This window comes from Gossypium raimondii, chromosome 7, assembly GCF_025698545.1.
Source record: "Gossypium raimondii isolate GPD5lz chromosome 7, ASM2569854v1, whole genome shotgun sequence".
In the NCBI taxonomy this organism is placed as follows: Eukaryota; Viridiplantae; Streptophyta; class Magnoliopsida; order Malvales; family Malvaceae; genus Gossypium; species Gossypium raimondii.
The window spans coordinates 29,584,258-29,599,210 of NC_068571.1; the positions used below are offsets into that span (position 1 = coordinate 29,584,258).

Consider the following 14,953-nt stretch of genomic DNA (forward strand, 5'->3'; position numbering starts at 1 on the left):
ATTATTTATATTTATTTTAAACTCTTTAATATTTTTTTGTTTTACATTGATAATAATGTGTCATTATATTATTAAATAATGGTGCATGAGACTATCACGAATCTTGCATTAAATATTTCCCATAAAATTTTAATTTTTAGTGTGTTTTTTAAAGTTAAATTTGTAGTGATAAATCTTTTAAGAAATATAAATAATAAAACTCAGAAAGTAAATAATACAAATTTACTCAATTATTACAGATTGTTTGCACTTCTGTGATTCATAAAGGCTTAACTGAGCTATCTAAATTTGGTGCCAAACGCCCCCACAAGGCAGTTGGCGGCTACGTGGGGATTTGGTTGATTTGAAGCGTCTTGTTGATTGAATTTGGATTCTTAGGTACCACAAACTGGTTTGAAGGGTAGGGACCATTTTCTAGCTTATTATTTATGGTATTTAAGGATTGCCTATATATGTCTCTAAAAGCCTATGAAAATATTATTATATTCTTTAATTTATTAGATCATCATATTCAGACTAGAGAGGGGTCTTTCCACTTAACATCATCAATGGCAGAAGTAATCAAGAGGTACTACTTTTTTCTTCACACACCATGATATGTCTCTTCAATTTTTCTTCAAATTGTTGATGTCAAGATGATAACAAATTAAAGGAACAACAGCCCCCTTTCTAGCCTTTAGGTGCATACACCACCACCAACTGTGGCTAATTTGGGGCAGATTTAAAATCACATTTAAAAATTACTTTAAAGGTTGTAAAATTGCTCATTAAATCTTTAAAAATCACCGCAATTTCAGATCTGGAAAATTGTGTATTTTATTAAAAGATCCATCAAGAAAAATTAAAGAAAATGACACTTACTCAAGCAAGAAGATAGAGGAGGCCATGGAGTTCTTTTAGGCATAGATAATCTCAAAAATTAGGGCATGACCACTCTCTTTCTCGATTCACAAATCCGATTTTACTAACCCTCAATTTTTGGGACGTGACAAAAGCCAAAGCCCAAGAAAATGAAGTCTATCACTAGGGAGAAAACCCCAATGGGGAGACTAATTGTGTGATCGTCGGATAAGACATTAGGGAGGATGAACCATCAACACAAAGGAAAAGGGAAAAAAAAGCTCAATTATTTTCACAATAAGAAGGAAAGAAAAATGGGTCACCCAACACAAGATTAGGGGTAAGAAAGGTAGTTGTTGTGAAAAGGGGGACTAGGTAGATTGTTTGGCCTAGTTGTCAGTTGCTTGCATAGCAAAAACACCAGAGGAGGACCAACCTTGGATAAGGAAAATTAGATTTAAAAGATTTGGGCCTATTACAGATAAAAGATGGAAGTGGTTCAAGGTAGTTTAATTTTGGTATATCTAATAATAAATGCAAGATAATATTAAGTTTTAATTTTCGTATGTTTAATAATAAAAGCAAGATAATATTAAGTTTTATATTACTAATTATTACATTGTTTAATTATTATTGTGATTTAAAAAATTTGGGCCTATTATAGAAGCGTTTGTATTCTTGATATGCAATTTGTGTATGTTCTTCCTGGTTGAGAAGATTTTTTTGCTAATAGTAGAGTCCTCCGAGATGCAAATAATAGGCCCAATGGTTTAAAAGTGCCACAAGGTAAGATAATTATACATTAAATTTTGTAGTGTAAAAAACTTAAATTGTAATGTAAGACTTATAATTTGTAATTACCTCGTTGATGCAGGATATACCAAATATGATGGTTTTTAGCCACTTTTAAGGGACAACATTATAGGTTAAGTGAGTGTAAGTATGACTGTCAACTTGCTATTACTGCACAATTTTTCAATATGAGGCATGCTTTTGCATGCAATATAATAGAAAGATACTTTGACTTGATGAAACTACATTGGATGATATTAACAAGTCTTGCATTCTACCCCATTAAGACCTAAAAATGCAATTATCATTGCACTTTTCCTTTTACACAACTTAATAAAGAGAGAAATGTAAGTGAGTCCTATAGAAGGAAACTTAAATGCATTAGGAACTAATGAAATGAAATATATTGAAAATGAATAAATATAATTAATTAGAAATATCAAACCGTCTAATGAATGGATAAATTTCAAAACTCAACTTACTAATCAAAAGAAGGAAATTGAGCTTCACTATATTATCTTATATGGGTTTTTTCATTGTTATTCGCATTTTTTCTCATTGTTGTATGACATTTTTCGTTAATGTGTGTGGTATATTTTGCACCATATTGAACTTTCTCGTCCCAAAACCTTCTAATAATAATGTTTGTTTATATTTTCATTTAAATTTAGAAATTTTATATTGTTTTACTATTTTGTTTCATTGAGGTGTTTGTGGTATATTTTGAACTAAATTTAACCTTATGAAATAGTTTTATAATTTTATTTTGTTTAAATATTAATGGTAGGATAAGACTCCAAATCAGATGAATTATTTAGCCGACCAGTCAAAGATACAAATAGGCATTGAAATGAAATTAAAGACTCTTAAACTTATTTCATGCATGATGAATCTATATAGCATTGGAATGTAAAATGTTGATTGTTGCTTTAACCAAGGTTATTTACCAATTTTGGAGAAGATGTTAAAGCATAAATATCCTTGATGTGACTCGAAAGCTAAACCTTATATAGATTTGGGGCTTAAGACTTTGAAGAAAGAATGAGGAGTTGGATATGATATGATTTATGGGCATAATAGTATTGTTTTTGGATGAAACACTATAGAAAATTTGTTATGACAAAATAACCTATTTGGGATGCAATTATGAAGTTAATTAAATTATTTTGTCTTAAATGTCATATTTATCAATTAATAACAAGCACGATTAAATGTTTTATTATGTTTGGGTTGAATTGAAAGATTTTTTTACACATTTCATAGAATTTTCATGTAACGCCCTCAACCCAACCTAATTCACAGAATCCGGATCTCAGGTGTTACGTTACTATTACAGACTTATACAAGCTTAAAACATTTGAATTTCCAAAGAAATACATCTTATTTAATAATACTGCCCATCAAGGTTACATTTAGGCGTACTCTTTGTTCGAAACTTACAAATATAGTTACACATCACATTGGCTTGTACTATTCCCTCTTATTCATCCCCTAAATAATATTGTTGATTTCATTTATTGACCAAAACGGTCTAATCACTCTATGAAGCCTACAAATCAATTTCTAAGGATTGTACAATAACATTTCTATCGGACTCGACATTCTCATGCAACCCCCGCTCTGTATGCATGAGTGCCCACCTTGCCACTCCTTTGGCACAACCCTGGCATCGCCCTTCTGGTGTCTCCTTTACCTAAGACATAAAACACAAAGGGGTAAGTTAGATAGAACTTAGTGAGAAAGCGCACTCGTACCTGAGTGCTTATTCAAAGATTTCGTTATTTGTTTCTCTTTCAAGACTTTGACCCAATTGATTGTACAGACTTCGCCATAACCTTCCATACTAGCTTTTCTTTCAAAGCAATCCGAACTTGCCAATTCTTAAAATTTCATGTTCGCCATTCGTTCAGAGTCCGCTCGAAGGCGTTGTCTTTAGATGGTCAAAATAAGCTTCTTTTCTTCAGATTTCACTACAAAGGCATTCCCTTCCAAAGATAGCCACGGAGGCTTTCCTTTTAGAGTCTTACCACGAGGCATCCTTCTAACAAAGAAAGCCACAAAGGCATTCTTTTTATTAGAGATGGTTATAAAGGCTTCCATTTTAATAGAGTTCGCCACAAGAGCTTCCTTTTTAACAAATATAGCCACAAAGACTTTGTTACAGAAACTGCCACAAAGTCACTTCTTTAGTAGAGATAACCACAAAGGCTCACTTTTTATTGAGATAGCCAAAAAGGTGTCCTTTTACAAAAATTGGTACTTTTTTAATGATAGGTATTCGCCTATACTTATCGTCGTGAGGTTTGCCCCTTATTGATAGTATTCACCCAGCCGTTCTTTACATATTCCATATGATGTTGTGACCCAGCCAATGTCTTACACTATATGGTCTTCAGAATTCCATGGCCATAGGCTTGTTCTTATTAGAGATTCCTATTTTAGTCTCGGTGGACTCCTTTAGACGACTCTAGAGACATATACATGTTCATCATACATAATCATACTTGACAAACTTGTTTTTTTTAGACTTCTTCATAATAGATGCATTCATACTTACATACATGTAACACATTCCCTTAAACTTCATGCATAGACTTACTCATAATAGACTCTTTTACAACAGACTTGTTCAAACAGTGACTAACTCATAACAGATATTTATGCTTTCAAACATACATACACGTATACCGTTCCTTTCCTTTTCAGAGTCATAGAGTCATGCTTTACTAGTTCCAGTTTCATACATTAGTTAATTAGCACAGAAATATCTAGACTACAATATACATGTAAATGTCAGTCTAGAGACCCACCTGGTAACATTAATAGCAGCTTAGGTTCCAAGTTCATACATCCACAAACGGACTCTTGAAGGCCACTATTCGTATGACATAAGAATGCTATCAAAACTTAAATCTATGCAAGGCCTTATTTCTATATATTTCTATATACACTCAAGCAAGCTCACTTCCGTAAGAAAAACTCATGTGAGTCTAGAACACTTACCCTGGATGAACAAACAACCCTATACTTGAACTCTAATCGCTAGTCTTACTGTCGCAGGAAAACCTCCTAATCAACAATTATATGAAGGTAGCCATCGTGCTCCCTTAAATAGAAGGAAGAAGATAACCTTTCTTCCTTTATTCAGAAGTTTTCTTAGTAAAAATCATTGTTTTTACTGTGAGACTTGACACATGTCATTCAACTTTCAAATATGTTCTCATTGGTGGCCTACAGCTATGAGGAACTGTGTATAAGAATCCAAAATCTTTTTATATTTTTAATTTAACCAATTGTTCATTTCTAACTATCTTGTCAGTGTATTACCTACATATCAATTAAACTATCTAGGCGCACCTTAATCTTGGCGACATCCTATACCACTCACAAACCCTTGACATCTTTTGCCAATTTTTCCTTCTACATGTACACATAATTTACGGAGGACATTCCTACCTTTAACTTTCCATTATTTTCTATACACCTCACTAGCACACCAAAACGTTAATTGGGTGAGTAGGATCACGCCAACCAAATTTCCTTTGACCTACACACCCAAACTAAGGACTTTGCCAAGGCTCGATGTTACAACTCTTCCTCTCTTAGAAAATATTGACCTTGAAATTTCTGTAGTATTGGCAAACTTAAACTGGAGCGGTCTCACCTGATTTTTCAAATTTTTGTACCCCCTTTTTTGACAAATGTCGTCACCCTATTGGAGCATATAAATTGTTTGTCTCACCTTAACTTTCTGTGTAAGATTTCTCTTATTTAATCCCATCATTTCAATATCCTTTTCTCCTTATTTTTAGCAAATACTTTAAATCCCTAAAATTCTCTTGTCTGCTCAACCCATTTTTTGCTTATTTGTCTTCGTCAGTTCAAGGTATCATTTATCATTTCTTTCTCTTTTTCATTTTTACGTTACTTGTCATCACAATGGTTTGCACTACCACATGATAGAGAAGCCATAACCAAACTAATTAAACCCTTATTCAGGCTGGCTTCAATCCGTATGGTCGTCAGAATCTCAAAATTACTTTTCCTAGGGTAAAAACCTCACCAGTTACCTATAGCACTACCCGAGATGAAAGGACCTGTTACTTAGAGGCTCGAGGCATCAAAACCCCAAACTTTACCTAGACCTTCCAAATACTCGATCATAATTGTTTGAGTAGTAATTCCAGAGGGTTCATCTTACCCTTGATCCTTTTAGAAGCTGGATTCCATTTGCCTCTAAATCATTTCTACTATGTCATTTTAAATGAATATTGTATCATATCGGGGCAACTATCGGTTACATCTTGGTGGACTCTGGTGGCTTATTACATTAACTATTGTATACATAAGGAACCACCAATGTTACGTGTCTTCCAAAAATTTTATCAACTAAAATTGACTAGATAGGGTGTTTCTGCTGGAAGCGCTCACTTTAGCGTGCATTCGGGGTGTGAGCTAATCATCCAAAACCACATCTCAAACCTTCATTAGTAGAAGGGCAAATACATATGTCTTATCAGTAATTTTAGGTCTTATTTAGGTTTTCCTATTAAGTGGTCTCTCCATAAGAAGAGCACTTGTAAATAATGCTAGTCGATCGATTTGAAACTCTTCAAGATTTAGATTGAGCGATTGAAAAAAGGATAGGTGTTGGACTTAGTGAAACTGGTTTCGGTGAGAAACATGTTTCAATATTGCCTTTAAGAACTTAGCCCAAATGGCTTACAAAGGAATGAACCTAGTGTAAAGTTGAATGGTCAGAGGGTGCTTTCTGCTTACGAGGCCTGGCTGTATAACTCAGATGACGACTTAGTGAAAATACTACTAGGGCATAAAAGAAAGCCTCCTTCCTACTTTTACCGCATCTGTTGTTTCTCAGCACGAAACTGGAATATTATTACTAGTGTGGTTTCTGATTCTACTTTTTCTTCTTTTCGGGCTAACTCTCCCATTGATGGTGCAAGATCTTTCTCTTTTTCCAGTTCTCAAGAGATGGATGTCACCTTAATTCTTAAGCGAGTTCATAGTTCAAGAAGGACTCCTGCTGCTTTGCCTAAAAAATCAGCAGTACAAAAATCAAAGAAGAGGATTAGATCAGACGAGAGCACCCTAAAGTTAAAAAGTAGTGGGTGTCCTCCTTTAGTAAGGCATTATCCCTTGCCCTTCTTGAGGTCTCATCGATTCCAGGGGATTTTACTCCTTGCCCTGGCTCTTTTATACTTCCTTTAGGTCTTTTCCGGTCTTCAAGTCCTATGGAAGAGACTCCTGCGTTCCATCCAACCATGTTATTTCTTCAAACCCTTAACGTTTCCCTTGTTAGGCCAAGTAGTATCTTTCATTGGCATGCCATTCTGGAGTCTGTGCCAAGCTCAACGCCTCTGAACGTTCTTTCTCATCAATAGTTAAGTTCGTTGCCCCCACAATTGAGGATGCTTTCTCCTCTTATTTCTCATATGTTTCAAACGGGGATCCTTTCGCTGTCATGGCCCAAGTTTCTAAAATCTCATCCATTAAGAAAAGTCTTTGGGGCAGGGCTTACAGAAATGCTAGCCAGCGTTATAGGAACATACTATCTGACTTAGAGAAGGTTGTGAAAGTTAGAGAAGACTCATTTGCTGAACTATGCTAGAGGCACTGGGAGGCCAATTCCCTTATTGGAAAAATGGATATACAACTCTCAATCTTGACAGAGAAACACGAAGAGGCTCAGACTGAAATTGAACATTTAAAGGAGGTCATTTCCTTGACGAATGAGAAGCTCACCTTTGATGAGAAACTTAAGTTCATGGATATGAGTCATCAAGTAACTCTAGACAGCCAGCGCCATTTTCATGACGAGGTCCTTAAAAAGTACCAGGAAGATACTCAGTGAAACCTTGTCAAGGTCTTTCCTAAGTGGAGGGAAAATTTGATTCTGTATGCCTAAGTGGCCATAGGTCCGGTCAACCTGAGCAAGGTAAGTTCTAGCATTTAAAGGGTGTTTCCAGATACTCAATCGACTTCGATGTTTACAATCCCGAAGGTGAGGAGTGAGAGGCCTTTCAGGAGATGTGGAAGAAATTTATTGTCTTCTCTACCCCTTCTACGCCCAAAATTAATGATAAGAAAGAAAACTTAGTGGGTGTGGTGTGGATCCTGAAGGTTATCTTCCACCAAATGAGGCTTCGGTTGGGCCTGATAATCAATCCGTAGAGGGAGGAAAATAATATTTTTTTAATCTTACCTTGTACATCTCTTTTAGTAGGACATCTTTTATAGATAGAATGGTCCGTTGTTCTTACTCTATTCTTTAATTTCATCTTTAGCCTTTTTATCATTTAACTATTATGACAACATCAATTTTTATGGTAAGAAAAGTCTACCATACCTAAGGAATTAAGCCAAGCTTGGCGCACTATGGATACATGGCTCTTTCATCTTTCATAGTCTGAGGATCGCCTAAACCTAGACCCTGATATCAAAACTTGTAACGCCCTCAACCCGACCTGATTCATTGAATCCTAATCTCGGGTGTTACGTTACTATTACAGAATTATACAAGCTTAAAAAATTTGAATTTCCAAAAAAATACATCTTACTTAATAATATTTCCTGTCAAGGTTACATTTGGGCGTACTCTATGTTTGAAACTTGCAAATATAGTTACACATCATATTGGCTTGTACCGTTCCCTCTTATTCAACCTCTAAATAATATTGCTGATTTTATTTATTGCCTAACACAGTCTAATCACTCCATGAAGCCTACAAATCAATTTTTGAGGCTTGTACAATAACATTTCTATCAGACTCAACACGCCCGTGCAGCCCCCACTCTGTATGCATGAGTGCCCACTTCGCCACTCCTTTGGCACAACCCTGTCATTGTCTCTCTTAATGTCTCCCTTACCTGAGACATAAAACACAGAGGGGTAAGTTCAATAGAACTTAGTGAGAAAGCCCTTTTTTACCTGAGCACTTATTCAAGGATTTCATCATTTATTTCTCGTTCATGATAGTTAGTAAGTATTTGCATGAATTCTGATTCTAATTAGATATTTAATATAAAATTTTTTCAATACATTACTTCTTTATAATCACGATTATTCATGATATGTCATTTTATAGATGAATTACCAAGAAATATTTTTATCACTTAATACCATAAACATAATACATGATCTTAGAGGTTTACTTACCACATATTATTACTTAATTTATTCACGACTCATTTTTTATTCACTTTATGACCTTTATTTTACTTCTTTCTTACACAAATACCTTGAATAAGCGATGAAGAACCACGAAGGATACACAGAACAAATATGAATATCACGAATAACACTATTTGCATCATAGTGTCACGAGTAACACGAATAACATGAAAGCGATCAAGTTCCTATAGCATGCCAAATATATTCCACGAGTCCTGCCTAGTTTACCAAGGTTTTTATATGATTGCACGATTTTATTTATTTAAGCATGATACTTTATTATATTTCATGATTATGATTCATATTTCAATTGTACTTTATATTCCAAAATATATACATATATACATATATGCATATTACATGATTTTACTCTCTTGTTCACTTTTCTTTTTAAATCATGTCATGATCTTATTTCATAATGCAATTATATCTTAGCATAATGCGAATACATTTCTCAACTATTACACGAATATTATTTCACACTTAGTCTGATTGATTACACTTCTACGCTTTATTTAATTTAGTACCTCGAGCTTGATTATCAAATACTAATGAATTTATTTTTCATGCCCACTTTTCATGACACTTATTATTTCACTTTCCCAATTAATTTCTTGTTATTTCTCACAAGATTCTTTCGTGAAGTCTTTCACACAATTATTTTTATTTAGTTTCACAGATACTAACCTTAATCTTTCATTATCTTCACATGTAGGCATAACAAGCGCTTTCACATATACAAAGAACAGGGTTGTCTACTTGAGTAGCAATCGCTAAATTATTTATATCTTGATCTATAAATTTTTAAATTAAGATGCGTTTGTTGTTTTTGAAATAGACTCAATAATTTTTTTTACCATCAAAATTTCTGAATTTAATTTAAAGGAGATTAATACCAGTTTCTTTTTAAGTCAACTCAGAGGTTACTTGATACGGGGTTGCGCGCGGACCAAGATCGAGTTGCCAAGTCACGGGAAACTCCTACGAAAACCCTAAACAATCAGATCTGAAACGAAACAGAAAATTAAAAGATTAGAACTTTGAATTTCCGGATCTGAAATAAAATCCCAAATCAAGAAAGAATCAAATTGAGAATAGAAATAAGTATTAATAAGGGTTTTGAAACCCTAAAGGAGGTTCGATTCGCCAATTGAACACCAAGATAGTTTTCCCCAAATTTGACAATCTAATTTCACCCAAAAGAGTATGGATGAGTCGGCAAGAACCCTAGAAATTGGGGATTTTTTTGGCTGATTCTTGAGATAGAAAAAAGGCTGGAAACACAATAAGAACAACAAATAAATTAGATAAAGATTCGGCACAAGCAGAAATAAAGAAAGAATCGACAGCAAGAAAATTAAAAGATAAGTCCTAAGAAGCCTTGAAATCTCGAAAGATTTCACAACTCCCTTCAAACGGCTCTAATCTCCCCTCCAAAGAATAACGATGGCAAGAAGAATGTTGAAGATGGCTCCCACAATCAAAAGATTGTTAAAACAACTTCTAAAGAAAGCTCAAGAGAGAATTCTTGGAGAAAAACCTCAAAGAAAATTCTGCACTTTAACAAAACTGAAATTTCAATGTATATGAGAAGTAGTTTACAAGGTGGCCAGCCATGCCTTTAAATAGGCCTTATAACTAGTCCTAATCTAATTAGAAAACTAAAATAAAAAAATTCCTAATTATTTTAATATGGAAACACCGTATCATTTGGTATTAGATTTTGGGCGTTTTAGGTGTTCTTGGTTGATTTCTAAACTGATCTCTATTTTTTAAATTACAAACAGCAGTTTTACCCAGAAAAATTTTCGAAAAAAAATTCATTTGAGTGAGTAAACATTTTCTGATTGATCTGAAATTTTACATACATATTTTTGGCACTGTTATTGAATATACAAAAATATTTCCGCAAAAAAATAAGTCGAAAAAGTCAAAAAAATCGAAAAAAGACGAAATCCAATAAAAAATTTAAAAAATATTCAGCGGGTTGAATTTGGTGCCCAAATTTTCCAGATCAAAAATTAAATATTTGAAGACATTCCAAATTTAATTTCGTGATTTTTTGAGATCGGGAACACCTCGAACGAAGTTGTCAAGTTACTCCGTAGTTTTTCGGGTTTTCTGTTTTCAACAATTTTTATTGATTCTTAGCTGTAGGTTTTCATTTGTTTGCTTTTTATTCTCCCTTTACAATATCTAACACCTTCTTGTTTCTTGTGTTAGTAGGATTTAAACGTGTGCACAATCCTTCCTCGGTGCAACACAAATCAATTGGTGTCTCGTCAGTTTTTGGCATCCTAGTGCAAATTAGGACTCTTTGGTAGTTTCGGTTCATACACTTTCTAATTGGTTGATATAGACTCTACTAAAGAACTCATAAGACTGAATTCTACCTCATTGAGAATTTGATTTTTCTTTTTGAGTGACTAACGGTGATTTTTGCTAGTTTTTCTTTTGAGTGTTGAGTATTTGTTTTACAGGTATTTCAAAAAAAAAAAAAGAGAAAAAAAAATAAGATGGTAGTCTGCCGCACCCTTAACATCCAAATGGGAGACGATTGTGATAACCAAAGGACCAATATTTTCCATTCTAGGTGTTTTATAAAAGGTAACTTATGTTCACTTATTATTGATAGTGGGAGTTGTTCGAATGTAGTTAGCAGCTATTTGGTGGATTCCTTAAAGTTACCTTGTATCGAGCACCCTAAGCCGTATCACCTTCAGTGGCTTAATGAATGCTCAAAAGTTAAAGTTACAAAACAGTCCTTGATCACTTTTAAGCTTGGGAATTATGAGGATGAGGTATGGTGTGATGTGGTCCCAATGCATGCGGCACACTTGCTCCTTGGACGGCCTTGGCAATTTGATCGTGATGTTACATACCAAGGCAAGCTTAATAGATACTCTCTTGTGTTTAAAGGCCGAAAATTCACTCTTGCTCCTTTAAATCCCAGTGATGTATATAAAGATCAATTAAAAATGATGAAATTTTGTGAGGGGGTGAGGGAGAAAGGACAAATAAAAAAGACAGAGAGAAAAGAGGCTAGTAGTGAAAAAAATCAAAATTTAAATGGCCCAAAGGTGAGTGAATCCGCAAGTGGTAAAAATAGAGTGAAAAATTTAATTGCACAAAAAAAGATGTGCGGAGAGACCTATTCAATGAACAGCCTTGTATCCTTGTGAGGTTTAGGCAAAATAATTTATCTCTATCTAACATTAATGGATATTTGCCTAGTGTGTTTCAATGTCTTTTGCAGGATTATGTGGATGTTTTTAGTGAGTCCCCTAAAGGTTTACCACCTTTACGTGGGATAGAACACTTCCATTGGCCACATATGAAGAAGGATGTCGAAAAGGTATGTTCTAAGTGCATCAAATGTAAACAAGCAAAATCTAAGGTAATGCCTCATGACCTTTACACTCCTTTGCCGATTCCTACTTCACCATGGGTAGACTTATCCATGGATTTTATTCTAGGATTGCCACGAACTAAGAAAGGAAGCGTGAGTTGTTATTCTCTTGATTTGCCTTGTGTAAAATCTGCAATTTGTGCAAATCTATTTTGGTGAATAAAAAGTTTTGAATGTAAGTTGGTACGTATGTGAAAACCCTCATGGTTTAACTTGATTGGTTTAATGAAATCTTTGTTACACTTGCATGACTAATCAAAATCAAGTTTTTAAACACGAATCTATTTTGGTATATTTTGTTGGAAAATCAAGCATCATCTATTGTGTGCAAATACTTTCTATTGTTTTGATACTTGGTTTTTGAATAAGGTAACGAAATTTACCAAATTTGTTTTCAATTTATATTCGTGCCTTAAATGTTTACGTGGTTATACATGAAGTTTGAGTTGCATTTGACAAAGGTTAACTCAACAACGGAGTTTCGACTACACTATGCCCCCGATGAGCGAAGGTTTGTATTAAATGGAAAAGGTAAAATCGACCCTTATTCTTCTCATTATAAAGGTAAGATGCTTGAAACTTTTGAAACACCTTTGTACTCCTCGGATAGTGACAAAGATCATGTTGATGATTTAATTTTTGTAAAACACTTAGATCGAAACATGTTTGACTGTCCTATTTTATTTATTGATGATCTATCTGTTTTGATGGTTGGTAAAAAGATTATTGTTTTTGATAATTTTTTATAATGCATGTCTGAGTGAATCTATAGACCGTCGATTAATGCATGGTATGATTGTGCAACTCTGTGAACCGTGTGAACCTTTTCAAATACCTACTTGTGATGATTACGTTTACCATTTGATTTATTACTCGCGATTTATTCATAGTTTGTGAAAACAATTTGAGATGATTGAATGCCTTAAAACATGTCCATCTTTGTTTCGAATATTTGACGAGGCATTGGCGAGTAAATTAGCTTGTTTGCATGGTAATCCGAATCTGTCCATTCGCATGCGTTATACTTATTTTGTTATGCTTATGTTTGGACTACAAGTTCTACTTTCAATGTGGTTGACTTATCTCCATTTTATTTTTCAGATTCGAGGACGAATCTTTTTGAGGAAGGGGGGAATGATACGAGTCACAAAGGCAAGGCCCAATAAGAAGATTCCAAGCCCAATCAAGAAATCCACCCATACTTAGTTGAAAATCAGGCCAAATTGTCAAAGTGGCCCAAGTTGTAAAGTTTTATTTTTATTTATTTATTTTTACTTATTTTAATTTTTATGTAAATATTCAGTCCAAGAGTCTCAAATAAAGACCATTGGCCGAATTTCCATATTAAAATAATTAGGAGTTTTTTTTATTTTAGTTTTCTAATTAGATTAGGACTAGTTATAAGGCCTATTTAAAGGCATGGCTGGCCACCTTGTAAACTACTTCTCATATACATTGAAATTTCAGTTTTGTTAAAGTGCAGAATTTTCTTTGAGGTTTTTCTCCAAGAATTCTCTCTTGAGCTTTCTTTAGAAGTTGTTTTAACAATCTTTTGATTGTGGGAGCCATCTTCAACCTTCTTCTTGCCATCGTTATTCTTTGGAGGGGAGATTAGAGCCGTTTGAAGGGAGTTGTGAAATCTTTCGGGATTTCAAGGCTTCTTAGGACTTATCTTTTAATTTTCTTGCTGTCGATTCTTTCTTTATTTCTGCTTGTGCCGAATCTTTATCTAATTTATTTGTTGTTCTTATTGTGTTTCCAGCCTTTTTTCTATCTCAAGAATCAGCCAAAAAAATCCCCAATTTCTAGGGTTCTTGTCGACTCATCCATACTCTTTTTGGGTGAAATTAGATTGCCGAAATTTGGGGAAAACTATCTTGGTGTTCAATTGGCCAGAATCGCAACCTCCTTTAGGGTTTCAAAAACCCTTATTAATACTTATTTCTATTCTCAATTTGATTCTTTGCTGATTTGGGGATTTTATTTCAGATCTGGAAATTCAAAGTTCTAATCTTTTAATTTTCTGTTTTGTTTCAGATCTGATTGTTTAGGGTTTTCGTAGGAGCTTTTCGTGACTTGGCAACTCGATCTTGGTCCGTGCGCAACCCCGTATCATTACTACTTGGCAGCTTGAGTCTTCTTCACTAAATTCTGATATTCTCTTACCATAAAATTCAGAAGCTAATTCCATTTGTCTCGTATAAAACTAGACTCATCAAGATTTCCGAGAATATAAAATTCTCTTTCTATTTCACTCTATACGATTTTTGGAAAATTTTGAAGTTGAACCGCTACTACTGTTTTTTTTGCAAAACAACTTGCATGTTATGTACACATAAAAATTGTTCATACTTTAACTTTCATGTTGCTTAATCTATCACTTGCTTAATTTAATTTTAATAATTTCTAGATATTAATTCTCATGTAATCCTTTATGGTAATATTATTTTTAATTAGTTTCACATGTAATACACTCATTTCATCGCTTATCTCAATTTAGTCCTTTAAAAAATAAATAGAAGTCATATGAGTACTTACCCATCTTTGCTAGATTTTCACTTCCTTTGCTTCAGTTCTTCCTTTCACACCTTTGTCTTCTCCATTCATTTGTTCTTCAACACTTCCATCACTTTTCTTTTCTCTCTCTTCAAGAACACATTAAGAACATAATCAAAACTTTTCACCAAAAATCTCTTTTCCACATTTCTACTTCAACTAAA

The 14,953-nt window shown here is 34.0% G+C and overlaps 1 long non-coding RNA gene across 2 annotated transcripts; it reads left to right on the forward strand.

Annotated features, from left to right (window-relative positions):
* Positions 1-343: 343 nt before the first annotated feature.
* Positions 344-9,739, forward strand: LOC105797200 (uncharacterized). Of its 2 annotated transcripts, XR_001134683.2 has the most exons (3): positions 344-568; positions 1,715-1,776; positions 9,540-9,739. It is a non-coding gene; the product is annotated as an uncharacterized LOC105797200 (long non-coding RNA). The 2 variants fall into 2 exon arrangements; XR_008197470.1 differs by lacking the exon at positions 9,540-9,739 and having other exon boundaries at positions 1,715-1,874.
* Positions 9,740-14,953: the final 5,214 nt, after the last annotated feature.